The following is a 27,696-nucleotide window of genomic DNA, read 5'->3' as shown; positions in this document are numbered from 1 at the left end:
AACAAAACAAACAAAAAAAAAACAAATAAGGACCCCAAAGAGCTTTTTGTTTATGTGAGACAGTAAAGATTGATATTTACTTTATTATAAATTAAAATCTGTAGGATGCTTCAGTGACCTTTTCATTTATAATTTGAAGATCTGCAATAAATTTTGTCCTTTAAAGACCTTAGAGTATCTACACTTAAAATGTTCAATTCTTTTTTCTTAAAAATGATGCTACAAGTTAACTGATATCATGATACCATAGGAAAATGTTCTGTTGAATAAGATAAGGTACATTATTAACATCTGTAAAGATGAGAGGAGGTAGCTTTGTCATATTTTTGCCAATAAGATAATGAGCATTTGCTCAACAGAAACCGTGGAGACCAGGGGGCAGTGGGTTGATGTATTCAAAGAGTTGAAGGAAAAAAAGCTATTAACCAAGAATCCTATATCTGGCAAAACTGCCTGAAAATGAGGGAGACCTTAAGACATTCCCAGAGAAACCAACGCTGAGGAAGTTCTTTACCACTAAACCCACCTGGCACGTAGCACATCCTTCAGGTTGGAATAAAAGGACACTGGGCAGAGACTCAAAGCTTTATGAAGAAATTAAGATCTCTGCTGAAACTCAGTGCATGGACAATTATAAAAGCTAGTACTCTATGGCCACGCCACCCTGAACAAGCCCCATCGCATCTGATCTCGGAAGCTAAGCAGGGTCGGGCCTGGTTAGTACTTGGATGGGAGACCACCTAGGAAGACCAGGTGCTGTAGGTGCAAAAAATAAAAAATAAGGGATTGTAAGCTGACAAGGTCCTTGCAATCTGTGAGGTCAACCAAGGGTTGCCTTGCCTAAAAAAAAAAGAAAAGAAAAGAAATGAACTGAGATCTCCTCCCTATTTTTCAGAGAAAAGACCTATAGCTCATAGTAGAGGTCACATGACCTAGTTGCCATGGCAGTGATGGCAAAACCACTTTGGTTTCACAAGATGTATGGCTACCAATGACAGTTTGACTTTAAAGTTCATAGAACTTTGGCTTGAGTTCTGATTTGGCCACTTACAACTGCTGTGACTTTTGAAAAGTTACTTAGATTTTCTGACCTTCTTTCCTTAATTATGGAATGGGACTGTCTAGATCATAAGCTTTATTATACGAAATAAGTTTGATGATATTTGAGGAGGCATGGCACCCAGTTTGTTAGTGTGTAAGGGCTCTATCTACAGTTATTATCTAATTACAAAATAATGATTGAACAATTCGGTAATCTTAAAATGAAATAAAAACAATGCCTTTGGCACTGAAAACACTTCATCAACGCTCAGCCTTCACTACAAGTACAGAAAATAACCAGGGCTCTAAATAGGTTATATTTAGCTAACACAGAGAACAAAAGATGCTAACTCTCTGTTTCAGTACTGGGGGTACACTCCCTATACAACCTAGAGCTTGCCCTCAGCTTGGTGCAGTTTCAGGAGACAGATATTATCTGCTATATTTAGGGGAAATCTAAACTTGCTCATTCAAGTCTTCCTTTAGTATTCTCCAAATGATCACCTGGACATAGGTTTTCTCTAACCTGGAAAACAATTCATTATCAGAGTAAACTTCTGGGACAACTGAAGCTCTCATGGAGCTCTCCCTCCTTCACTGTAGCTTTTGAGTCAGGCCTGTGTGTCAGCACTGCCAGATGCTTTTCTTCTAGGCACCAAAAAAGTAGGGTTTCTGGTTGTGACAAACATCATGGTGGAAAGAAGGCCTGTGCTTTGTGACATTCTCTGCAGTAAGACAATAATGAAAATAAGAACCAAACCTCAGATTCCACAGTACAGAGTCTCCCCACCCCCACTCCAATGAAAGGTCTTATAACTAAAAGCACTTGGTGAAATCATGAAAGATCCTCATAAAACTTCCTTATTTTATCATCTCTTTAAATTTCATATACAAAATGGCAGCATGCAAAAGCCAGATGAGATGATTCTACAATCATATGGTTTCATTTTTTGTTTTCTGATCTATCATCTGATCTCCCTACTAAATTGTTCAGAGGAATATGATTTCATCAAAATCATTTACAGAACACTTTGATTTTAATATATTTGTTTCAGTACAATATTTCATGCTTGCTATAGATATTAAATGTTCTCTTATTCTGTAACATGTTACAAACATCACTGTTTGCTAAAGAATGCCAAGAGTATTTTGTATAGTGTGATGTTAATATAAATTCAACATATTTCATCTTCCCTATTGATAGCAAATACCTTCATTCAACTGACTTGATCATTTTAAAGTGAAGAAAAGGAAAAAATACAGAGAAATGGAAATACAAATAAGGTACGCATAGACATTGCTTCCAACTTAACACGTTCAACAAAGAACTAGTTTTTTAGAGCACCTGCTACAAACGATTTTACAGGCACAGAAATATAAAAGGCTGATCCATTGTCCTTAAGAACGTTCACTATCACTCTCTCTTACTGCAACATAGATTAATTCCCTATAATTTTCCAAGTAGTCAGAGAATTTGAGGTAACTATGTCATGCCTGCCTTATGAATAAGGTGAGAGTCTCTCTTTTTTTCAGAGCTTATGAAAAGAAAACAATCTAACATCCTTCATTTATATGGAGGTACTTTGTGGAAGAATGATTAACATGGTTAAGTGGGCGTCTGACTGAAAGATCTGAAAGATCAGGGCTATTTGAAGGCAGAGCAAGCAGTTATATAAGCAGGTATTTAGGGGAGACTTTTCAAATGCATATTGCTATATCAATGCACTGTTAAAAACACCAATAATAACATACACAAAAAACAACACTCACTCAGAACTGGGGCTGACAGCATTGGAGCTGTTTGAACCACATGGGGTTGTTTACAAGGAAATACTGAGCAATGAGCTAAAGGAATGGAATGGCACTCAGGACTAGGCTAGCCAGTCTGGAATAAAGGCTTCTTCCCAGTGTGAAAGTGCAATAAGTGGTGGCACTCCCTCCAACAACAATGATGTTTATTATTGTTCATCCAAAATGGAAAAGAAGGATGAAACCAAGGGAGACATCAGAAGGAACTCTTGAGTACCACCCAGGGAATGTGAGATGTTTGCCACTGAAAATCTTTAAAACAAGAAGTAAGCTGGTGAGATACATGTGCTAGAAGTTCTCTCTGGTAGCAATGTGAAGAATGGTGTGAGATGCCAGTGTGTGTGTGTGTGTGTGTGTGTGTGTTGGGATTTGATGATAATATTGACAGGGTGATAGATGAGTAGGTTCCAATAGATATCCAGGTGAGAGATAATCTCTAAATTAAGCAAGTGGCAATAGAAAGAATAGAAAATTAGTTAATAACAAGTTATTTAAGAAGTACAATGGATAGAACTTGGTGACTGACTGAATGTGAGACAATAGCAAGAAAGGACAAGTAGATGACGACTCCATAGATGTTGCTTTAGAGCCTAGGGACAATAGTGACATTCTTGGAGCTGAAAACCACATTCGGTAGGATGAGGGGGACTAGAATTATGGAAAGTAGGTCAGGAAAATTTTTAAAAAAGCAAAACAATGCAGAAAAATAGCAGTCTATATAGAGTCTATATTGGTGAAACATTTCCCATTCCCGATGGGAAATATATAGTGTAAAAGAAGGAATTATAACAAATGGCAACACATTGGCTGACATTGTTTATCTCAGAATAAATTTTTGTAGGATACGGGCTTACAATACATTCAAATGTTCCAATTCATTAAAATGAAAGTGGTTCAGATCCAAAGAATAGTCTTTAGTTGAAATATTTTTTCAATGCCTTAATAGGAAATTCCCTACTAGTCAAGTGAAGTCACATCCTGTTCAATCTTTGAGATGAAGAATTTGCCTTTTAATAAGAAATTTGCATTTCATTATAGGGATGTACCCTCTGTCCTTGACTTGGTTATTCTCCACAGAAGCAGACTTCTTTGGATCATGTGTTCAGCATATACTAACAACAGATTCTAGAAAATTTATCTCAGACATAAAAAAAAAAATAAGCATAGTTAAAAGAAAGTGAGTGTGGGGAAAAAAAAAAAGAAGAAAAAAAAACCCATACACTTTCTTTTGCTGGGTGCAATATAAAGAAAATTCTTAGAAGTGACCTCATGGATTTCCTATTCCACAGCCAGGCCTCTGTGAAGACAGAACTAGTCATGAAAGGAGTCGCGTTAGATTAGGTCACTGCATATGCTAAGAATTATTTGCGAAGGGGAGTTTGATCATTCAGGGCCACATGAGTCAGCAGTATATTTTAAGCAAGGAAATAGCTATGTGGGGGAGGTGGGGAGGGCAGAGAGGAAGAGCCCGTCCAAAATTCTAATTTAATTTGAATAGACAGAAGCTGAAATAATAATAATAAAAAAATGATCTATTAATGAAGCAATAACACATTACATTAAAAATAACAATATATTTCCTTGTTAAAATAATAAAATGGACAGGTTTTCAAGTTGGATTAATGCGACAATTAAAGTCTTAACGTCTCAGTATTTCTAAGGAAACTTCTGAATTGTCTGAGACAAATCAACTTATTTGCAAGAGAATTTCTTATCTGTGGTAAACAAAAAGTTAGAACTGACATAAAAATTTCCCAAAACCTTAAACTGGAAGAAGCTCTTTCCTCTGAAGTGTTATATTTTTGAGATTGCTCCTAAGACATTTATAATTATTATAAGGCATTTTTATTATGTTTCTCACCTTCTTTACTAGAAACTCTTTGGAGGCAGAATAAGTGTTTTTGTTTTTATTTGTTTTGCAATTGCCTGCATTACAGTATCTTCTCAAAATCATTTAATGAAGAGTGGTATTTGCCTTAGCTAAAAACTTTTTGAACTGTTTGGAGACTTGTAATACCAGAGCACAGCAGTAGAGAAGGGCAAGACATTAAAGTTGCAGGCAGATGAATGGAATCCAGGTAGTTTCTACTTTTCTTATGTCAAAATGGTAACTGAACCAGTACCAAGTGTATTTATGTGGTTTCTGCCTTCTCTCAAACACCTTTTCCACGGATTGCCATAGCCTTGCTTTCATCTCTTATGAGATGAAATTGTTACCACTATCATGTGTTAGACAAAGGGAGTGGGGGCAACATTCCCCAGAAAATCATTCTTAAGAATATGAATTCTGTATGGAAACAGCTGGGATGCTGTTTCTTTCTCACTAGCAGATCAGCCCAGACCAATAATCTGTTACCTTGGAAAGCACAGAGCAAGGGTCTGAAAGAATGACCCATTAAATGAGCAGAGTTTGAAGAATCAAACATGAGGCATCCTTGAGAAATCGTGGGCCCTGGGAGACATTACATTTTGTAGGAAACCCTGGGCTACTGGATGCTGGAAAAAAATGAGCATACTGTATACTTCTGACTAAAATGAGCTGAGGGGTTTCTTTTGTTTGATAGATGTAGTAGTCATTATTATCTTATACAAAAAACCAAAAGCAAAACAAACAAGCAAACAAAAACCCATGGGCACATATGACCTATCATGTCAAGTTTTAAGTGAATAGGTTTAGACCCCAGTGATGGCATATTTGGATAAGGAGAGATGTCTTAGGACAGTCATTTCTAGGCAACTAGGTGTGGTTGCCAAGGTAGATGGGCCTTCTGGATGTGAGTCTTGCCAAAAAGGATCAGAATTAGGGCCTAGAAGAAAAGATGAGGAGTTGACTGTACTGTATTCTTTTAACTTCCTTAGAAAAATGAAGATTACCCAGTGACCCTTCGGTTAACAACTTACAGAACAAAGCTGAGGGTGGGAAAGCATTTAAAAATTCATATCTTATGATTTCAGAAGACAGTATTTGAATGGAGGTTTTGAATTATTTAAAACATCACAATTGAAAAGTATAACAGAGAGAGTGCTGGGGTGGGAGAAAGGCTGTCTTCAGAGTAATTGTTCTCTGTTCCTTTGCTGCTTCTTTCACTTCTGAGTTTGGCATATTGTGCACTTTTCCAGAGCTGTCAGTGAGTTCATCACTCGAGACCTAATTACTGCAGGTACCACCTCTTATCGGAATGAACTCACTTTCCAGTCAATGAAAATTTTGCTTTTCACTCCAAACCTTCTCACTCCCCAAACTATGATGAGAAGATAAAATGTCTTGAATTATCGAGTAACAATGAGTGCTGGTTAAAGGTGTCTGGGCAGTGAGCTATCTCATCAGGAACAGTGCAGTACCTTCCTCTCCAGAACAGCTGTTACACGCTTTCTGCATTTACCACCACCACTCCTTAACAGGGAGAGGACATATTTTTCAAAGAGTTGGATTATTTCTTCACAATGCTCTACTCTTCTTGTATACTAAAATGTATATCAAGTACAAAATGTAACTGCTTTATCATTACTTTTATTTTTAAAAATCATCTTTTTTTTCTTGTCTGTTTGGTAGATAAATAATGTTCTTCATTTTGCAGAGATATATAATCATTGAAATATCATAATTTTTCCTAATACATATACCATTGAAACACTTACTTGGAAGATGGCAACACATGAATCTGCACTAACAGCTCAAACTGTATCATTTATAATAACAAAGTATGAGGATGAGTTTGGTTACTCTGAATTAAGAAAATCAATTCTTCAGAAGATTATAATATTTCACTCTGTTACAGTAGGTTTCAAAGTGTGTCCCTGGACCATCAGCATCAACATCAATTGGTAACTAGTAATTGTTTGAATCAAATTCTGATCCTTTGAATCAAAAACTCAGATAGGAGGACACAGTAATGTATCTTTTAATAAGCCCTCAGGTGAGTCAGATGCCCATTCAAATCTAAGAACCACCGCCCTAGAACTTCTTTCTCCTGTGCTTGCAATGTCAGCTTGATGATGATGAGTCAAATTTCACACCAGAAACATGGTAAGAAGTTTAATTTTCTTTTTCTGTCCTGAAGAAATACACATACATACACAATTAAGTCTGTAAATGTTAGCAGAGAGATAGTTAGAAGAAGAAAAAACAGAGAGATAAAGTTTAAGGAGAAAGAAATTTGGCTAACAAGACGGACTGATGCTCCTGGGCAACCATGATAAAAAGTGAAAGCTCTAAGCTAAAGAAGTAGGAAACTACTTAAAGATGACATGTTAGACTGAAGAAATGTGGGGTTTCACAGACTTCAAGAAGTCTAGAAGTCCTTTTATCATAAAGGAAGTATACACAGATTTATGCATTTTTCTTTTCTTTTTAAAAAAACTCATTCTGATCAAGCTTGGGCTTAGTCGGACATGCTCCGCAAACTTCAGAAAGGAAGGCTTCAAAGGTTTAAAAGAAAAAGTTGACAGACTCTATGACATGTAACTCTGTAACGGAAAAAGAAAACTCAAAGTTTGGAAAAGTCTTAAAATGCCAGATTATGCAAATAGAAGTAATTTCACCAAGGAAGGAAAAAAGGAGAAACCTACAAAAAATGAGGTGGCACAGAATGTTCTCCAATGAGTTTAACTTTTAAAAGGAGAGGTCCAAATAAGGAAAAGGAGACAATTTAAAAAAAATCATGGATTTATAAGAATAGCATTCAGAAGGCTAAATTTAAAATAAGCCACAAATGCTAAGAGTAAGAAAAAAAAATTCTTTTTGTTTGTTGTTGTTAATGTTTGACCTGACTTGCTTTTCTTTGGACCAGGAAGATCAGAGAAGAAATAGCCCCACTGCTTTGGGCTAATAATGTAACTCTTGTTAGCTGACCAGAATTTAAAAATGAAGAAGAAAACTACTACATAGTTTTTTCCTTCTCTTGCTATGAGAATAAAGAGACAGAATAAATATAGAGGAAAAGGAATTGAAGCTGAGGAAGAAATAGAAAATAATAAAAGATTATTGAATGATGCCTTTAAATTATATCTCCTGACCTAGGTTAATTACCACCCACTGTTCCAAGAGAACATGAAAAGGAGACTCAGCTGCCAACAGTGATGCTGGTGCAGCCACAGTGAACGAAGAGGGATCAGAAGCCTGGGATGGGCAAATGTAATTTGGGTTTAAAAAAGGAAAAATGTGATTTTCTCACATGCATCTACAAGAATTGATGTTGATTTGAGAACTAATATTTCAGGGAGTGCCGAGCGAACAATTAAGATAAAAAGATGAGAGGCTGGTTTGAGGGTTTTTTTTTTTTTTAATAGAGTTACAAACAGATGTATTAAAGAATTATAAAGGACCTAGTGTGCCTGGACTCCATCAAGGCAGTATCTGAAAAAGTCTCTTAAGGGCAGTGACAGGATTCTCACTTATTCTCTTGCTCAGAAAGTAAATTGATAGGACCACTTAGAAAATTTTCAGCGATATCAAGTAAAGTCGAAGATACAAAGATTCCTCTCTTGGCTAGATAGCGTGGACATATTTGTATACATACAGCTACACAAATGTTCATGGCAGTGTTGTCTGTGAATGGACCCAAAGAGTAAACAACACAAATGCTCATGAGCATTAGAATAAATTGTCAAATTACTGCTCAATGAAATTACTGCTCCTTACAGTGGAAAGGAAAAACTAAACTAATTGACATGGATAAATCACACCAACATAAGGTTGAGTGAGATTAACAAGAAACAGATACCATAGAATTCCATTTATACAATGCTCAAAAATAGGTGAAACAACAATATTATTTAAGAATGTATACTTAGATGGAAAAATAATGAAAAACGAGGGAAAAGATTATCATAAAAATAATACTTTTAGCGTTTATCACCAGTAGAGAGGAAGAAAAGGATATGACGGGATAGGCCACAGGAACACTGAGCTACTGGCAATGATTTATGTTTTAACCCTGTTGGTGTTTACATGGTGTTTGCTTTATAGTTATCCTTTAAACTATACATATATTTTACATATTATTTTGTATGTATGGTACATTATACAATTAAAATGCTAGATAAACGTCTCTCTTGACATTGTGAAAAAGATAAAAAATATTTTGGATGATAATTTTTAATTGGGTGAATTTGTATTTCTGAGCAAGATGCTGATTTAAATCACTGATTTCGAACTCGGTTTGGGGCAATTTTTCAGAGATATGTTGAAAACTTCTGTCCTCAACCTTGTTCATTGGTTCGATGAACACTTTTTAGAGACTCGGATGAAAATATATACATATCAGATTTGAAGCTTAAATGAAAATAGGATGAGTACAAACCTGGCCAGTGTTTCACAGCTTTTTGTGTGAATAGGACCCACCTGGGAATCTTGTAGAAATGTACATTTTAATAAAGTATGAGCGACGTGGAGTCTGAGATGCTGCATTTCTAATATGTTCCAGGTGGTGATGATGCTGTGGAACAGTGGATGTCACTTTGAGTAGCAAGAGAATAGACAATCTTTAAAGTCTTTCTCAGTCCTAAAATTTAATGATGCTATGATTCTAATTCTTAATTTAAGTACATGCATGAGTCAATCTCATACTATTGAGGCCATGCCACTCACAGGGTGATGAGAATGGTTTATCAATCCAAATAGTCTGATTATCCTCTTTTCCCACATTCTCTCTTACATTTTCTCATCTTTATTTACGACAATTCTATTTCCATTCATTCTGAAATGCAATAATAGGCCCCTGGTAAGCACTCATCCTATTTATTTCCTTATATCTCTGGAATAACAGAAAGCATAGCCACCATAGCCCAGAAACAATTCTCTCCCTCCATCATTGGTACCTATAGTGCGAGTGAGCTTTTGTCTCAGAGGAATCAGAAAGGAAAGAAAAAAATATTAAGTGAGTCTTGCTTTCTAGTTGTCATAATGAGTGAGTTATAATAAGTAGTTACAAAGTTGAGGACCAACAGGATGATTCAAAATTATGAACAATGAGTGTTATATGAATAACTTTAAAGCATGGAAAAGAGTGAGTTCAGAGTAAGGAAAAAAAAAAACAAAATCTATTTATGATGTTTGCATTATGTGCCAGATATGTTGGCAGGTGCTTTCCTATGCTTTAATTCCCTCCACGACTCTGTGAAATGTGTGTTATTATTATTCGCATTTAACAGAGACTAGTCAAATGGCTTGCCCAAAGCAACACATCTTATAAGAAATGGAGACAAGATTAGAATCTGATCTTCTAATTTCAGTACCTCTTTTGGCAACCTCACTCTCTCACTTGCAGCTCCTAGAAAGAGGAAAATCTCATTTTGGTGAAACCTGGATGAGAGATACCATGCATTTTAAGTTATTTAGAAATATCTTGAAAATTGCATCTTTGTTTTATATTAAAATCCATGTTGATGGGTATGGTAAGTATCATTCAAAACACAGTATCATGTTTTAACTAAAATCCAAATAGCAACCCATTACGTGTAAATTACCAGTTTCTTTGGATTGCAATAAGATGAGTTTTGTTTTTAACTGGTTCCTGGGGAACTTAGCAGCGACAAGTTCAATTTAATGAGTAAACTGATTCATACCACAGAATAGAGAGGAAGTGGGCCGCTATCCAGTTGAGAATCTAATTAGACTCTCAATTTTCATAATAGAATATCAACCCTGCTACTGCCTCCTCCGGTTTCCAAGTGTTCACCCTCCCATACTTGTAATATAGGACATTAGCTCTTCAGTTCCCTATCAAAGCATGCAACTTCAAACACTGAAATCCAAATCTTACCAAATGTTTCGCTAAATAAAGTAACACTTGTTAGAGACTGTCTAAGGGACACATTGCCCACTGATTCTGTCAGATTTGTTAAAAATCTCTCCTTGGTACGCATTAGGATTTGAGATGTCTAGCCCTCTCGATTTAGCCCTCACAGAATTTCTATCATTAAAATGTTTTAACGCTATGCTCTCAATTTTTACCATAGGCTACTGAAAGTCACAGCTACATACAATTTCTCCCTGTGCTTACCAAAAATGCCACTGGGACTATTGTCTAGTATATCAATCCGTTAAGATTCAGATATAGGAAAGACTGGTAGAACCATCTCTCCCACTGAGAAGATCATGCTTTTTTTTAGTCGTATCTCCTAGCATCCAGAAAACTGATCTGAATTTGAGGTCAAAGCTTAGAAACCACTTGACCATAATTGCTAGCATCTGTGCAGGAATAGTCCTATTCCCTTATTCTGTTTTCCTTATTTTTAAAGCAATCTGAAATTATTTTTGAATATTTTTGTAACTAGCAAAAAATTCCAAGATGTTTAAGTTGCCCAAAGAAAGGTCAACACACTGTAAAATTCCTTTGCTGACTGGTATAGTTTAAGACATTCACAGAAACATACTGATGGATTGATTAGAACCTCGGTGCTCAAGGTCATAACTGTAGGAACCAAAGAGACCAGTCTTTTAAAGTTCACAATCTGTGAATGTTGTGAATAATAGCAAAGGGACAATAATATGTGGTTAGGTATAAACACTTTCTTCTTTTCTCACTGATTAACTCCAAGAAAAGAGAAAGGAAACTCGTCACTCCCACTCTTTCTTTAATTTTTTTGCCTGCTGTCATCACCCATATTGAACATTTTTTACCTCAAATCCAGGCCCATAAACATAGGCATAAGAATGGCTCCACATAGCTTTCTACCAGGCATTGTGCAGAATGGCAAACACCATGAACTTGGAGTCAGAAGATTTGTGTTTGAGTTCACTCTCTCCTATCTTTGCGTCCTTGGAAAAATAACTTCATTCTAGGAATCTTAGTCATTTGATCTTTAAATGAGGGTAGCAATGCAAACATAATCCAGTACAATAGAAATATAAGCTCCGACCTATATCTGGGCGAGAGGGTTTCCCTGCTCATTATAAAACAAGTCCTTCACAGAGACTGAAAGGTGTGATAGAAATATCAGCTCAGTACTCTGACAGAGAAATGGAAATTGACTAAAATGAAAACAGCTTCCTTTCCCAACAAAGTCACTGACCCAGTCTTGTTTTCTGGATGCTATTTGCTGGACCGCTCTTTCAGGCACCTTCCCCAGGCCACTGCACTGCAGTTCCTTCCTTCTTGTTTTTCTACCCTGCAGTTTTATTCTGTAGTTTCTTAGTCAAAACACTAGGCAGACACCTGACACCATGGAAAACTTAATAAATATGACATCAATCAACACAGTAATTAATCAGAAACAACCGCCAACAAAATCCAGCACCATAAACAGTTGCTTGTATTTTCTCATTTGCTTCATTTTTACCCAAGAAATAGTGGCCAGAAAGAAAGACTGCCAATTTGCTGTCTACTCTGATTTCTGATGAATATCAGTGGTGTTGGGTCTAGTTACTTAGCTAATGCATCAAACATATTTGCTGAGTTTCTACTGTGTACTGAACTGAAGGAAAGTATTACTAAGTTGAAAATATGAGGGAGCAAAAATTAGAGTTGAGACAAATTAGAGAAACACAGTAGTGTTTAAAAAAGGCCTGAAGGTATAAGCAAACACACATATTAAAGGCATTCACTGCTAGAGAGATATAAATATGCCTTTAATGTAAATAAATATGCGAGACCTTTTTGTCTTTAAATTTTTCATCATTTCAATAAATGTTCAAACAATCCCAAGCCTTTCCAGAGTGTTTTTCCAATAATTATAATTTTCTGGTCCAAACTGTTCTTCCCAATGTCTATAGCAATGACAGTAAAAATGTCCAGATACCAGTCTGAAGCATACACCTCACAGAATTGCTAAGGGACTATTATTCATTCCCTATCAAAGTATTTAATTACTTTTTTCCGAGGCCGAAAGGCAGCACTTTCTGATGTCCAAGATCAGAAGACTATGACTGAGAATGTCAGGTTCTGGTTCCTCATTTTTTTTTCATCTTAGTCTCCTAGTTTTGTCTCAAGTATATTCGTAATTTCTCCACATTTCTTCATTCTTAGATTAAGTCTCAAGTATATTCGTAATTTCTCCACATTTCTTCATTCTTAGATTAAGTCATTAGAGTGATCACTTATATTGTAGGTTTCATCATTTCAATAAATGTTCAAACAATCCCAAGCCTTTCCAGAGTGTTTTTCCAATAATTATAATTTTCTGGTCCAAACTGTTCTTCCCAATGTCTATAGCAATGACAGTAAAAATGTCCAGATACCAGTCTGAAGCATACACCTCACAGAATTGCTAAGGGACTATTATTCATTCCCTATCAAAGTATTTAATTACTTTTTTCCGAGGCCGAAAGGCAGCACTTTCTGATGTCCAAGATCAGAAGACTATGACTGAGAATGTCAGGTTCTGGTTCCTCATTTTTTTTTCATCTTAGTCTCCTAGTTTTGTCTCAAGTATATTCGTAATTTCTCCACATTTCTTCATTCTTAGATTAAGTCATTAGAGTGATCACTTATATTGTAGGTCTGCTGTAAAGAATTCTTTATAATGGCAAGGCACGGATATGATCTCAAACTTGAAATGTTAGCACTCCTTAAATTCCAATGCCTTTGCTTGCTATTCTCATTATGTACAATGTCTCTAAGAATGCCACTAAAAATAGGTGCCAAGCTCATAACAATATTCGAAACTGAAAATTGTGCTTCCAGATGCCAAATATTTATAAAAGTGAGGCTGTCTGCCTCCTCGAGGGGATATAACTTATCAGATTCACAGTAACAGTTATACAGAACTTTTGTAGATCTAAAGTAGAGATGCTATTCAACCCAGAGGCAATGCCTCCACCCACATAGAACCTTGATCCAAATTTTAGGTCAAATTGTCTTCGATATATAAGAATTATATGCAAAAACTCAGGTTTGAGGGGGAAAAAGAGGGGAAAGAAATAAAAGGGAGAACCTCAATCAATCATTTTTGATTGAGCCTGATTGCAGGACGCAGTACATAGCTTATTTTTATGGGGCCTTTCCCAAAGGGATTGTAATGCCATTGCTTTATGTATTTTCATTAATATTTTAATTTTTGTTCTCACATCCTGAGGCATTTTCATGAAGGAAGAAATTTTAGAGATGGAAGAGGAAGAAAATGACATTTTCTTTTCCCTGCTGCCAGAAAGTTCAACACAGCACAGATATTCTCATGTCTTCGGGAACTATTCTTTTCAGTGTCCTTTCAGTGTCCGCAAATTCTTTCGAAATTGAATGCAAGTTTGTAATACAAACTTGTAGTACATTTGTCTAATTCTCTTTGTAGATTTGAGTCTTCTTAGTCTAAGTTCTAGATGCTGCATTGTAAAGATTAGGAGAAAAAAAAAAAGACAGATACATAACCTAAATATGATGTGGGGATATTTGATACTCAGCAGAGGAAAAATGTTACTAGTCATTTTGAAAATATGGCTTTAAAAAACAATCTAAATCAGGGGTTGGCAAACTATAGTCCACCAATGAAATCTGGCCCTTGTCAGTTTTGAAAATAAAGTTTTATAGCCACACAGACACACTCAATTGTTTGTGCATTGTCTGGAGCTTTATAGAAAAGTTTATTGACATCTGGTTTAGAACATGCAAAATAGGTATGTTATGATTTTATTTAATCCCATATTTTATCGTGCTTAGAATCTTTTTTAACTGACATGGGTAATCTGAATTTTGAAAATGAAAGAACATAGAAATTTTGGGGTTTAAATTTCCAAATATTTTTGACATGCCTTCCAAATGACAACGTCCTCAAAATCCTGTCACGCAGCATCTTCCTAACTGAAATGCTGTTGGGCTTCAGTGTAGCAGCATGATTTGCAGGCTGCAATTCTAAGCAGAATTTGCAAATAGAATTTATATATTGGTGTTTCCGCATCAAACTTTCAAAGGAATATGCAAGTCCACACATTACAGAGTATGTCCCATTCCTTATTAAAAATATAACTTCTACCTATTTCTCCTGATTTTTTATACAGCCTTTCCATCTCTGCCACAGTGGTTTATTGTACATTGTCAACTCTGCACATCATTCCCTACATCAATCATAGGAGGAGAGGAAGATCCTAAAGATTTCATCTCTCTGACTCCAGTCAGCCTGGCATCCAAATCATCCAGGGAAGACAGCTGCATGTCATATTTCTAAAAATACAATTTCAGGGGTGATAAATTTTACTAACAACCTTTAGAATTAAAAAGTTTCCCTTAGGCCTAATCTTTTACTATAGTTTAATTCTATTCCCTCTACTAACTCAACAGAGAAGAGGAATATTGAGTAATTTCTTGATCTCATTTAAAAATGTTTCAGTTGTAATGTTTCTAAAATTGGGATTCTGATTATTCCAGCAATGCCTCCACCCACATAGAATGGTTCATTTCCATTTTTCTTATTTTTGAGATGCCAAGAGATTCTTGGTGCCCCCACTTTAGAGACCTCCTACAATTTAATTGTGTCTATTTTTTAAAATATGTCTTTTCCTTTAGAGCACCAACACTAATGTTTTCTCATTTTGGTATAGTCACTGAAAAATGTTTCTCATTTCAATCCTTCTGGTGACCTATAGGATAGTTTGTCATTCTGTTTTAAACTAAAGAAGCCAAGGCTTAGAGAAATAGTCATTTATCCAAATCATATAGTTAATAAGTGATAAGGTCAGGTTGCAATCCTAGATCTGATTGCAGAGACTGAGCTTTTGTCCACAGAGCCCTGCAGCGTGGAAGGTGAGGATTGGGTTACTGCCCTTCTGTTTCTCCAGCACACATTCTCATACACAGAGGGGTCTAACTAAAATGTATGTTGAATGAATGAATGGCTAAACAAATCCTAAACAGCATGTTTAATGTCTCTGTAAAAATATTAGTTATATCCTTAGCAGTTGCTATGTCTTGGTCTAGCTGTGACTGCCAGCCTGACTACTTCGTAATTTGTTTGAACAAGTCATTCAGACAGTCTGAGAGAATAAAAAATGAGAGAGTGAATACTCATGTTAATAAATTCAATAATACCAGGGAACAAATAAATATGTTACTCAGGAGAACAAATCAAGAAATAACTCAAGAACCTGCTATCTCTGATCTAGTTTACTTTAACTAATTTCCAAATACCTTCCCTCATAATTAAGACCTTTTCATTCGATATTCTTCGGTCACTGATTCCCCGATACATGCTTATGTTTAAATCTGTTTATCTCACTCATTCCATTTGGAGTTGTTCTTTTCCACAAATAAAAAAATTCAAAATGCAAGTAGCTCTGTTGAGAAGCTCCAGTTCTACAAAGTGTTTTGAGTGAACTCTTCTGGTCTCCCCTGAATGGAATTCAGACAGATTTAAAAGTGTCAGTTATATTTCTAGCACCACGATTTCATTTTAAAATAAACAAATATACATTTAATTGATAGGATGGGTTGATTCTTCTCTATCTTTTTAATAGAGAACTGTATTAATTGTATTATTTTTATGAATCCTTATTTTGAACTTCTCCAGCAATTTCTATTTTCTTTCTATTGTATACTTCCAAACTTACTGATATTATATTGAAACAACTTTCTCAATTGTGCCGACTTTTAAAGGTTCTATACCTTCTTTAATAATACATGTCTTACTATGCAGCATAACATCTAATTTTTAATACAACTCATCACTTTTCAAATGAGATAAAACGAGGTTTCTGAAGGATGACTTCTTTGAAACATAATGAAACAGAGGCTTGTTTGAATTAAATGCCCTTCTTTGGGGTATATTAAAGCAAGTTGTTATTATGAAGTTAAAGTGGCTCAGGTTACATTGCTAACTCCTGAGAAAAGCATCGTGAAGGGAAAATCAGTGTGGATGCTCAAAATACCTCCCTTGGCACCATAGCAATAAACTGAATATTGCTTGGGATGTCTTGGATTCATTGTCAGAGCCTGAATACTGGGTTGCCTGGCTCATGGGCCCAGTCACCAGAATGGTTTTTTTTTCCTACTTTGTTCTTATGAGACGAGTAAAGACTTTAATAAATGAACCCAAATGAGATTTTGTTTACTAGAACTCTCCTGCTCTTCCCCTCTCTCTCGTTCTAATGACTATGAGATCTTTTTCAAAAGGACGTACCTGTGACAAATCACCGAAGGCCAGTTTCCAGTTGGAAAAGGCCAGTTGGGAAATTCGATTTTTGTCTATCTATGTGCCCTGAGAAAATACCTCTATAAAGAACCAAATTATCATTTAGGAATTTGTATTGCCTTGATAACTGCATTGGTTGCATGCAGGCTTCTCCTAATACCTTTTACCATTGTCTATAATTACTTTCAGTGGAGCTAGACCCTATACGGAGCCTGACCAATGAAAAAAATTTAAGTTTGGCTGTTTTTATTGTTTATGTCATATGGAATCGACCACTCAGGCAAAGTAGATTAAAACATAAAACTCTCTGCAGTCATTGAGCATTATAAATTCTCATTAGAGTCCCACAATCAATGAAATTTGTCTGAACTGAACATACAGTATAGTAGCATACATATGGCCTCTGTCGTATATAAAGAAGGATATTATATCATTAAGATGTAAAACAGGTATCTGGTAAGAAAGTTACTTCTTTGAAGGCACATAAATAAAAATTCTAAGATGATCAGTTACCTGAAAAAGTTTTAATGAACTACTGTGGAACACCGTTGTAGGAGCTGTGTATTCTGGAGGATTTAATGCAGCTCTAAAAGTAATATGAAACTCCAAGATGAGTTTAGGACAGGTACTAGGAAAATTTGAACTAAAATAAATGCAATAAATAAGCAAGTGTGAGAATAGAAACATTAATGAGAAATATTTATCATCAGGCAGTTGTTCAAATGTCATCTATTTTCTATAAACTGCAATTGAGCAGGTGTTACCCCTTTTCCATGATTACCGCTGCTATCTGGGGAAAATATTTTTTTAGAAGGACAAAATATTTCACTTTAAAAATGAATCGTACGATTGAGTGACATGGGCATGACAATATATAAAATGGAAAAAGGCTGATTTGCCAGGCCAACCTATCTTCCCTGAGTTACCAAGACAGGGAAAAATCAAGTTGGCAAATAGCATTTGCTCTACAGCTTCTCCTAAAGCTATGGAGGGTGGCTTCTGTGTTTTTTAGGCCTTTTCCTTCCTTAGTGCCAGGGACTAGGTTTTGCAATATTACCTTGAGAATTTAGCATCTCAGCTCAGCTGTTTCTGACTCTCCAAAATGAGGAAGATGAATTATTTAACATCCAGGAAGCACCAGCTGTGTTCTCTCCTAAATTCTGAGCTTCCCCTACCAACGAGATTTACAATTGAAATAGGTTTCTAATCTAAATAGGACGACAATTTTGACAAGTGAACACGACTAGAGAGTTTTTCCTCAGTGGAGAGGAGATGTTAGTGAGCATTTCTTAGCGGCTTGCACTGTGTGTCCTAGGAATTCTCCAGAGATTACAGCCCCTGTGTCCTGCCAAGTTGTCTGCATTCTCCTGACACAGAAGGCACACACACACTCTAGGGTCACTAAAAAAGAAGATTTACGACATACAATATGTAGGATTTAGGTTGGGTACAAAGATGATTGTCCTGATGGTCTGTGTTACGGACAGAGGAGAGAAATCTGAGAGAACTCTTTTCTTCAATGTTCATATAACTAGAACAGTGGATCTCAATGGGGAGAGATTTTGTACCCCAGGGGACATTAACAATGTCAGGAGACATTTGTTTTCTGTTGTCACAACTGGGGAGAAAAGGAAATTACTACGAGAGTCTAGTGGGTAGAAGGCAGGATGCTACTAGATGTCCTACAATGCGCAGGACAGCTCCTCAAAACAAAGAGTTATTAGGCCCCAAATGTAAATAGTGCTGAGGTTAAGAAACCCTGACCTAGAAAACTTGCACATTTGAGTTCTTTTAAATATGCACATCCTTGGTGGTCCTATAATAAACTTTTTCAAGAGGGCTTTCTATGACTTTAATTAGTCTACCTGAGCCAGTTCTAGGAAATAAAAATAATTCTCCCTGTATGTTTAATGAGAATAAAAATGGTGATTGACCACCCAAGCGGGAAGAGTCTATATATAGACTGGTTCTTCTTTTGTCCAAGTCCCTGCTCTTCTCCCTTGTTTGGGAACTAGCTCAAATCCTACCTCATTCCAAAAGCCTTAGGGAAAAATAAAAGTGATTGATCTATTGTTCCTCTGAACTCCTCTCTATAGGAAGAAATGTCTTCATCCCTCATTGGGCATGTACTGCCTTATGCATGCACTGTATGTGACATGTCAACTGAGTTGTAAATTCCTCGCTGGTAGGGATAGTATTTCATACTGCTTCAGTAACATACAATCAATTATTATCTTACACATAGTGAGAACTCCATACATGTTTATTCATCATATCTCCCAATATTCTGGGAACCCTCAGAATGGTGGTTATTAAATGAAATTAGAAGAACTTTGGCTGCCAGTTTTCTCCAGTCTAAATTTGGGGCAAGAAGAGGTCATTTTAAAATTACATCAAATACGTTTCTATTTACAATGGTTCCTATGCTACAAAGCCAGGATGTGGACTTTGAATTTTGGCCTTCACAAAAACTAGGTGTCACCATGACTTACTAGGAAAAGAATTATTTAGGGTCATTCTATGTCGTTAACAGAAAAAGGAGTAATGGAATATCATAATAAAGAGAAATAGTTTTATAATAGAGAGATGTCATTATATTTGTCAGGTTTATTAAGGTTTTTGAGGAGTATTCCAAGAAAAGAGACAGAGATTTGATCAATTAAGGGAGATGCACATAAATTGAGCTTAATAAAACTGCCTAAATTGCTTTGAAAAAAAATGCAATAGGGAATATTTTTATTAGTTCTAGGTGAGGATAGATTTGATGATACAGTGAATCTTTTTCCACTTATAATCTTGAGTGTCCTATGAAAACCATCAGGAATAACTTTAGACATATGATATGCAACTAACTAAAGACTGAAAAACCTTTGTGGTCAATGGTGTAGAAGTAAGAATGTAGGTGCTGCAGTAAGAATACTGGCTTCACTCCAGTCTGAGTGACCTTTAACCATCTGTGCCTCAGTTTCCTTGTTGTAAAAAGATAAAGTAGTGCCTCACTGCTCTGTTGGTGAGGACCAAATGAGTTCCTATATCTTATTTGGAGCAGCGTCTGCTCCAAATGACACAGAATACTCAGTGTGTGTCAGTGCATATCACTATGTGGTAGAACTCCCATGGTCCCACATTAGACATGGCATCATCTGTCCTTGCCTCCAAAAAATTAGAAGAGACTTCCTAACTTGCTGTCTTACTATATCTGAATGAAAACAAACAAATAACAACAACAAAAGCCCAGAGAACTCAAACAATTACTAAGAAAAATAAAAGTGTTGCCATAAGACAGCCAGATAACAATAACTCAATTTTCTATAGAAGATAATCAAATAACTGGGCAATTATTTAACGTTGCACTTCCTTTTGCTAATATGGAAAATCCTTAAGAAAAAAAGAAAAAGGCACGTTTCCATTTTATGTTTCTTAACTAAGAGACTTAGAGTCCTACAATTTGTACGTAAATATTAACTCTCAAGCATACATCAGACATCCTTTCAATCAGTAAAGAATGAGATACCTTTTGTTGATGATATTTACACATCCTAGTCTACACAGCATTATTGTGACCTTTTGTTAAGGATATAAAAGTGACTAATTCATTTAATGGGAATAAAAATGCTGATTTACCACCCAAGTGGGCACTAAGCACCAAGTCAGAGACATTAATTAAACCAGATATTACACACAAAAAAAGTAGAAGTAGCTCTTTATTCTTTGTCCTTATTAAAAATGCTCAGCCTCATAGCTATGGTTGCTTTATAATTTATAAAAGATGTTTTATAGTTGTCCATATGCCTCATTTTTGCTAGTTAAATAATCCCACAATTATCTTAACAGTTACTACATGCTAGCGAGGAAAGACCTGAGGGTAGGATGATTTTTAGGGTCATGGAAAGTTCCACTATCCAACAATCTTCTGGCCAGGTTTTGTGGATGATTAATAACCCTCACATTTTTTCATCTTGATATTTCTTGGTCCATACCCATAAAATTTTCTTGCTTTGTGTTCATTTTTTATGTCCACAGCATTATTGGGATTTTATGCTGACTTCATAACCTTCAGAGTAACTGATCGTAGCAAAATATTTCCCTGCTTATGGAGAGCAGCTCTCCACTGACCTTAATTCTAATGAATACATTTTAAAAAAGAAAACATTTATTACCAATTAAAATAAGCATCTCTGAAAGACTTCTCCCACAAATAAAGAATATTTGTTTTTGTTTTATTATATAGCCCTTGAGGAGGCTGAATCTGATATAGCACCAGGTCTGGATTACTCAGAGCTCTAGGTCATTTTGTACTAACCTTAACATTCACGTTACCATGCTGTACTGATAATTTTTCATTTTCTTGTCTTTCTTCCTCACTAGACTGCAGGTTTCTAGAAAAAAGGGCCTGTAACTCCATTGCCTAGCCCAGCGTCTGAAACAATAAAAATATGGACTGCATCTTCATTGAGAAATGCTATTCACTTCAGATAAGGCAAATACAGGGAGGAGAAGGCTTGGAGCAGGGAAGATACTTGTCTAACTTTAGAAAGAACACAACATATGTGTTTACCATTCAGGAGACATATCGATTTCCCAACCTTAAAAGTTTGCTAAAAACAAGAAAGCCTTGAGGTAAAGAATGACGTCTATGTTTAAGAGATTATTCAGCCAGAGGAGAAGGCCAAGAAGATATAAAGACCATTTCCAAAGTCACAGATAGAAGATAGTTCAAAAACGATAGTATGACCAGGGTTCTCCTCTGAAAGAAGAACAAACAGAATACCTGTTTTAAATAGATTTAGAGAATAATTTTCGTCTAGAGAGATAATAATTAGTGAGTAGGTTATTGGAGCACTTTATATATAACAGGGCTTTCTGAAGGGCATAGATCTGATAACTTTCTAAAATCTCTCAAAGCCTTGTGAATATATATGCACACAATATGATGTTTTAAGGTGTGTCACAATTACTTAACAGTTTTCTTTTTTTTTTAGAACAGTAGATAAAAGAGGAGTCAATTCCTTATTTTATACAGCTTGGCAAAATATAAGACGAGTATGGATTCAACTTTGTAAAATGCTTTTACTTTTTTCCAAAGACAAAGTATTTAATCCCCAAGGTAATATAAAGGGTATCAAATATGTGGCTTTCTTTTTGTGATGTGTAATTTCCAGTTACCAGTGGCCACTGGCACACATCGCATCATTCATATTGAAACATCCTAGGGAAAACATCCTTTTACCTCATTGTCTCAAGTGACTTATAATTGTCATTTAAAAATAATAAGAGAGTGAGTATAAGATTTGTGAACCACTGGAATGCTAATGGAAAAGCTTTCTACTGACCCAAGAAGGGCACTTATGTTGTCGTGGCTCTTATGTAGTTGGAATTACTGTAAATATTCATTGCTCTTTAATGAACATACTTTTCCTTTAATTAGACATGATGTTAATACTGTTTTAATATGGATTGACTTGCCTCGCTGATCTAAGGAGGTTAAGATGAGTTAGAAATCACGAGCATGCTAAAACTAGTAGTTAACCTTCCCAGAACTTGTATATACGTCTAGAAAAGGAGTGTAATATTATTTTCACAGATGAAAAGATAGAAGATAAAGAATTTGGCTGAAGATTAAGTAAGTTTGGGTAAACTAAGAGTGGGAATATTTTGAAATTCTTTAATGTCATGCTTTTAATACTCAAAATGTGACAATTAAAAAGCCATTCATTCAACACATATTTCTTTATCTCTTATGTGTTTATCAAAAAGATGGGCTAACAAGAAAGCATTAACGAACTGGTTACAAATTAATAAATACTGATCACCTCAGGATATTAATTTAGGTTATCTTGATGGAAATCGAGGAGCTAATAAAAATAAAAATCGACTCTATTTCAAGCTCTACTTTCATACTCCTTTGAGTTATCGAGATTTCTTATCTTTGGGTCTATCACCATAATTATAAATATTTACTGTGTGCCTACAGATTTTCTTTATTAATCTCTTTGCAGAAATGTACTAAGTAAGGATGCCTTTTAAAGTGTTACAGGATATATTTTTCCAATGACTAGCAATCTAGGACATCTTTCAAGCATAGCAAATTGATTAAGACATCATATTTCTGGCCAGTCAATACCAGATTAGGGAATTGCAGCCAAGGATGAAGTTGTTCACTTTAGCTACAGAGTTCCCATGGAGGCAGTTTACCTGGCGGGGCAATGGTACTACAATTGTTGGTGTCAGGGCAAATGCTCTCTAATTTGAGATCCCAGACTGGGCCTGAAGCTGAGGTTCAGGAGAAGCAGCCTTATTCCTTTATTCTCTCATCCTACACATCTGCAAAGGAGCTGGGTAGGACAGGGGGCTCTTTTTCTGGTCTAAGTTCCTTTAGTGTTTCTCAATCAGGTTATCCACTGGAATCATCGGCCAAGCTTAAAAAATACCAATTCTCAGGACTTTTCCCCAGAGATTATGTTTCAATTGTTCTGGGGAGGGGACCCAGGCATCATATAATTGAAAAGTTCCTGAAGTGTTTCTTATAAGAATCATTGAGCAATACTAAGTGAAAAGCAAAAATTACTTTGTAGTAGGATAAGCTACAAGGTACTGTAAGAAGTTTAATCTTGGATGTGTTCCTTAACAAAGCCATTTACGGCATTTTTAAGTTGGTCTATAAATAAATCAGGTCCTTCTAATTTCTATTCAGGATTTTTCTTGGGACACCTGTTACCCTGGAGCTTGTTGACCTATATTTGTATCTTGCTTTCATAAGTGCACATACTTAGGAAAGCGACATTTTAAATCACATAAGAAAATGCTCTTTTCCTACGCTTCTGTTGACAAGCCAAGATATTTTGCTTTCCTCCTTATGCCTGCCTGTTAAGGATTGCAAAAACCAGCTCCGAAAACACTGCCCCAGAAATACTCCAAAGATAACAATAAATGAACAATTAAGTAAATTATATCACAGTCACTTGCCAGAATTTTGAGCAACCAATAAAATGATAATTGTAAAAATGCTTATGAAAAAATGAAAATAAACAAGATCAAAAAAGACATATACTCTGTACGGCAACTGTGTATTTTGCAGTGAAAGATGGAAATTGTTTATAGAACTGATGAGTGGGATTGTAAATGATTTTTCAAGTGGCTTCCTAATCTTTCTTTGGTGTTGTTATGATGTTGGATTTACATTAAAAAAATAGCTAGAATTTATTAAGAAACTATAAAGTGCCAGAAACTAAAAATCTGCAGAGTGGATATTAATATTTTTATTTTTTAACATATAAAAACTGAAGGATAAAGGCAGTAGATATCTAAAGTCAAAGTCATACAGCTAATAAATGAAAAAATTGGATTCATAGACTTGTGTTTCCTTTTAATTACCCTCTTCGTCATTATTTAAAAATTTTTAAAGAGGGTCTTAATCAATAAGCACTTTTCCTATATTAATCTATTAAGAAACAGGAACCTTATCAATAAAAACATGTGTTGCTTTAGGCTAAATGGACCAGATTATCATGCTTATGATTTTAACATCATCAGTAAGTTTTCAGGATACTAAACTGAGGGAAAAATGAGAAGTGAGGGTCTCTTATCAATTACCAAAATATTCTTCTATCAGGAAGAAGACAAGTCGAGTCACATCAGTTTATAAACAATTTTTGAGATAAGTTAACTAAATTATAAACTTGAACACTGTTTAGTAAGAGGCATGCTGGTAAGATGTGATTAGTTAATCAAAAAATGTCTCAAGTTTCACAGTCTAGAAAGGATCTAATTCCTTAAAAATAATCACCAAGGTAAAAATAGTTGAAAAAAATGAAATGAAAATAAAAGTCACGTTGCTAACGCCAGTTTTATGTGCTATTCCCTTAGAGAGGTATGTTCTACCTGTGAAAAGGGGTCATAAACTAGTTCAGACCCTGAGCTTTTTGCCTCCCTGGGAACTCTGGCAGGGTGTCTGTCTGTCTCCAGGGGCACTTACTGGTGCCCCACTATCCCTGTCCTCATGCTCCATTACTCAGGCTCTGCCTGAGCCACCAGGGGATTTGCCTTACAGAGGTCATCCTGCAAAGTGTCTTGTGCAGAAAAACCTGGTTCCTGAGAAGGGAGAAATGATAAGCTAGACTTTTCACACATTTCGTTTAAGCTAGAAATGTGAACAAGACATGATCCCTGCCCTTAAAAGCTTTATAATATCGAAGGAAAATAAGACAGGCTCTAAATAGCACATACACTTTATTAGTGCTGTTGTACAAATATTTAATAGCATGCTTCAGCTTTGTTTTTAATAATACATTTCATACATGCAAAGGGTAACTTAGTCTGTCTAGGGGTTCATATTTTAGCTTGCTACTATTTCCAACCTACAAATTTTCACTCATCTGCACCCATAATCCCCTTTCTTTCTTCCTCTTTCTTTTCTTCTCTTTCTCTCTTTCTTTCCTTCCTTCCTTCCTTCCTTCCTTCCTTCCTTCCTTCCTTCCTTCCCCTTCCTTCCTTCCTTCCTTCCTTTCCTTCTTTCTAGAAGAGGAATCAGGACTTCTTTTTCACTCAGTTCCCTATGTTTTAAGAAATTAATTTCAATCTCTACCGTTGCACAGAGATGATAAAATCATTCACTTTGCATTTTATGTCCTCTATCAGTTTTGCTTATGATACTTTCACTCTTACCATATTCAAATGAGTAGCTTCCTAAATAACCCTCTTTCTAATCTAATGATTCTTAAATCTGAATAACTGATAGACCTTTAAAAAATCTTTTCTATCCACAGTGTTGACCTAAATTATTGCATTTATAATAAATGTCTGTTTTAATGGTTCTGGCTAATATGGACAGTTCCTCTTTTTCTTTTTACAATTTTTAAATTGAGATTTAGTTGACATATAATATTATATTAGTTATATATGTGCAACATAATGATTTGATGTGTGTATATACTGTGAAATAATCACCACAATAAGTTTAGTTAACATCCCTCTCTTAGCAACTTTCAAATATACAACACAGTACTGTAAACTATAGTCGTCATGCTGTACATTACATCTCCAGGACTTATCTTATAACTTAATTTCTTTAATTAAATTTTTTCTTTTGTATAGAAATATATTTCATCCTCTCATAGATAAGACATAAAAGATATTTCTGCTATATGGGATCTTTATCCCATGTAGTTTTAGATAAGTTTTTTTTTCATTTATTCATTAATTTTCATTTTACTAGCAAATAAATTCTTGGGATTATTAAAACAATAAATGTAACTTGAGTTTCCTAAGGCCAGAGTATATAAACGAGGACATATAAGAGGAACTTAAATTTTACTTCTTTGCATCCCTACTTGAATAAGACAGAAACTCTGGCCCCTGCACACATTCACCCACACATTTCTAGGAGTCCTTAGAATATCGTTATAATTTCCAAACTATACCTTTCGTGGGATGATGGCCACTACTGTGATTTAGAACCGATGCCAGTCCCTATGACACTCTAAAGTCTATACTGGAGTCTTCCAATGTGATTTGTGAATTCCCATAGTGCTAGGTTGCCAGATAAAATACATGATGCCCAGCTAAATCTGAATTTTAGATAAGCAAATAATGCAGTATTTAAGACATCTTATACTAAAAATTATTATTTGTTTATCCAAAATTCAAATTTAACAGGTGTCCTATACTTTTATTTACTATATCTGGCAACTCTAGCAGATATGCAAGCCATATTATTCTTTCTACAGCCTCTCCTGAGCTGAAGTCATGTGTGTGCTGTGTACAGGTGGGAAAAATGTCTCCCTCTCCCTCTTCTGGTGGCCTTTTGTCTCCTAAGCCCAAAGCTTGTGCCTCGTGTAGCTCAGGGCCATGCATGAAAATAGTTTTTAATGTCTTTCTGTGATCATTAGAGTTTAGGCACAGCCTTAGAATGTCAGACTGAGAATGGAACAGACTTCACAACTCACAACTTCCCCCAAAGGACTGGCCCCACAGACCTCCTCCTTACTGGCTAGCTATTCATAGGCGAATCAATTTATGCAACGGAGGCTACCAGCTTATTGGTTTGTTAGGCAGATACAGTTATGTTTTAGCAAAAACTTGTGACAAATCTGTAATACAAATTATACACTGATTAAGGGAACTGCCTTCAAAGTACCTCCAAAGTTCACAGAAGTGTTTTCTACCTTTGAAAGCACTCAGAGAAACTTAACGGAAAAAGTGGCTTTGGGATCTCAGCTTTTAAGAGATAGAAATGAATTTGACAGTGTGAAAGAAATTCCAAGCAAAATTAAAAGTATGCATGAAGGTAAGAAAAAAGGAACATTTAGGATGGCATATATGATGTAAAATCTGGGGTCTGGCCAAGGAAAGTTGTCAATGGCTGTGGTAAAGAGTATGTAATTTCTTCTCTAGGCGATGGGAAGCCCTTGCAAGATTTAGTTAGAAGAAACTATAACCAAGAGATGCAGATGATCCTGCTACATAGGCTAGGCTCCAAGTGTGAGAAATTATGTGAGAGAAATAAGATTATCCCTTAAATAAAACAGGTAAGTGGTAACGAAGGCCCAAAGGGAAGACAGTGGAAAAGAAAAGGAAAAGAAATTTGATAAGGAGATTTTGGTCCTCCACCTTGGTAGCCCATTATAAAAGAGGGGCTTTAAAAAATTCCAATGCCCATGCTGCCTCAAGACTAATTAAATCAGAATCTCTAGAGCCGAGACCTATGCCATCAGTATTCTTAAGGCTCCCCTGCTACCTCAGCCAACACTGAGCACCGCTGCTGTGGAACAGTGATTCTCACTTCAGCAG

The 27,696-nt window shown here is 35.7% G+C and overlaps 1 protein-coding gene and 1 pseudogene across 1 annotated transcript in view; one reads left to right on the top strand and one right to left on the bottom strand.

Annotated features, from left to right (window-relative positions):
- The window catches only part of PTCHD4 (patched domain containing 4), a 174,831-nt gene that overhangs the window by 137,501 nt on the left and 9,634 nt on the right, over positions 1-27,696 (bottom strand).
- Positions 647-765, top strand: LOC112474747 (annotated as a pseudogene).

Source organism: Pteropus alecto, unplaced genomic scaffold (assembly GCF_000325575.1).
Source record: "Pteropus alecto unplaced genomic scaffold, ASM32557v1 scaffold7, whole genome shotgun sequence".
Classification (NCBI taxonomy): Eukaryota; Metazoa; Chordata; class Mammalia; order Chiroptera; family Pteropodidae; genus Pteropus; species Pteropus alecto.
This window is presented reverse-complemented; position numbering and strand designations above follow the sequence as displayed.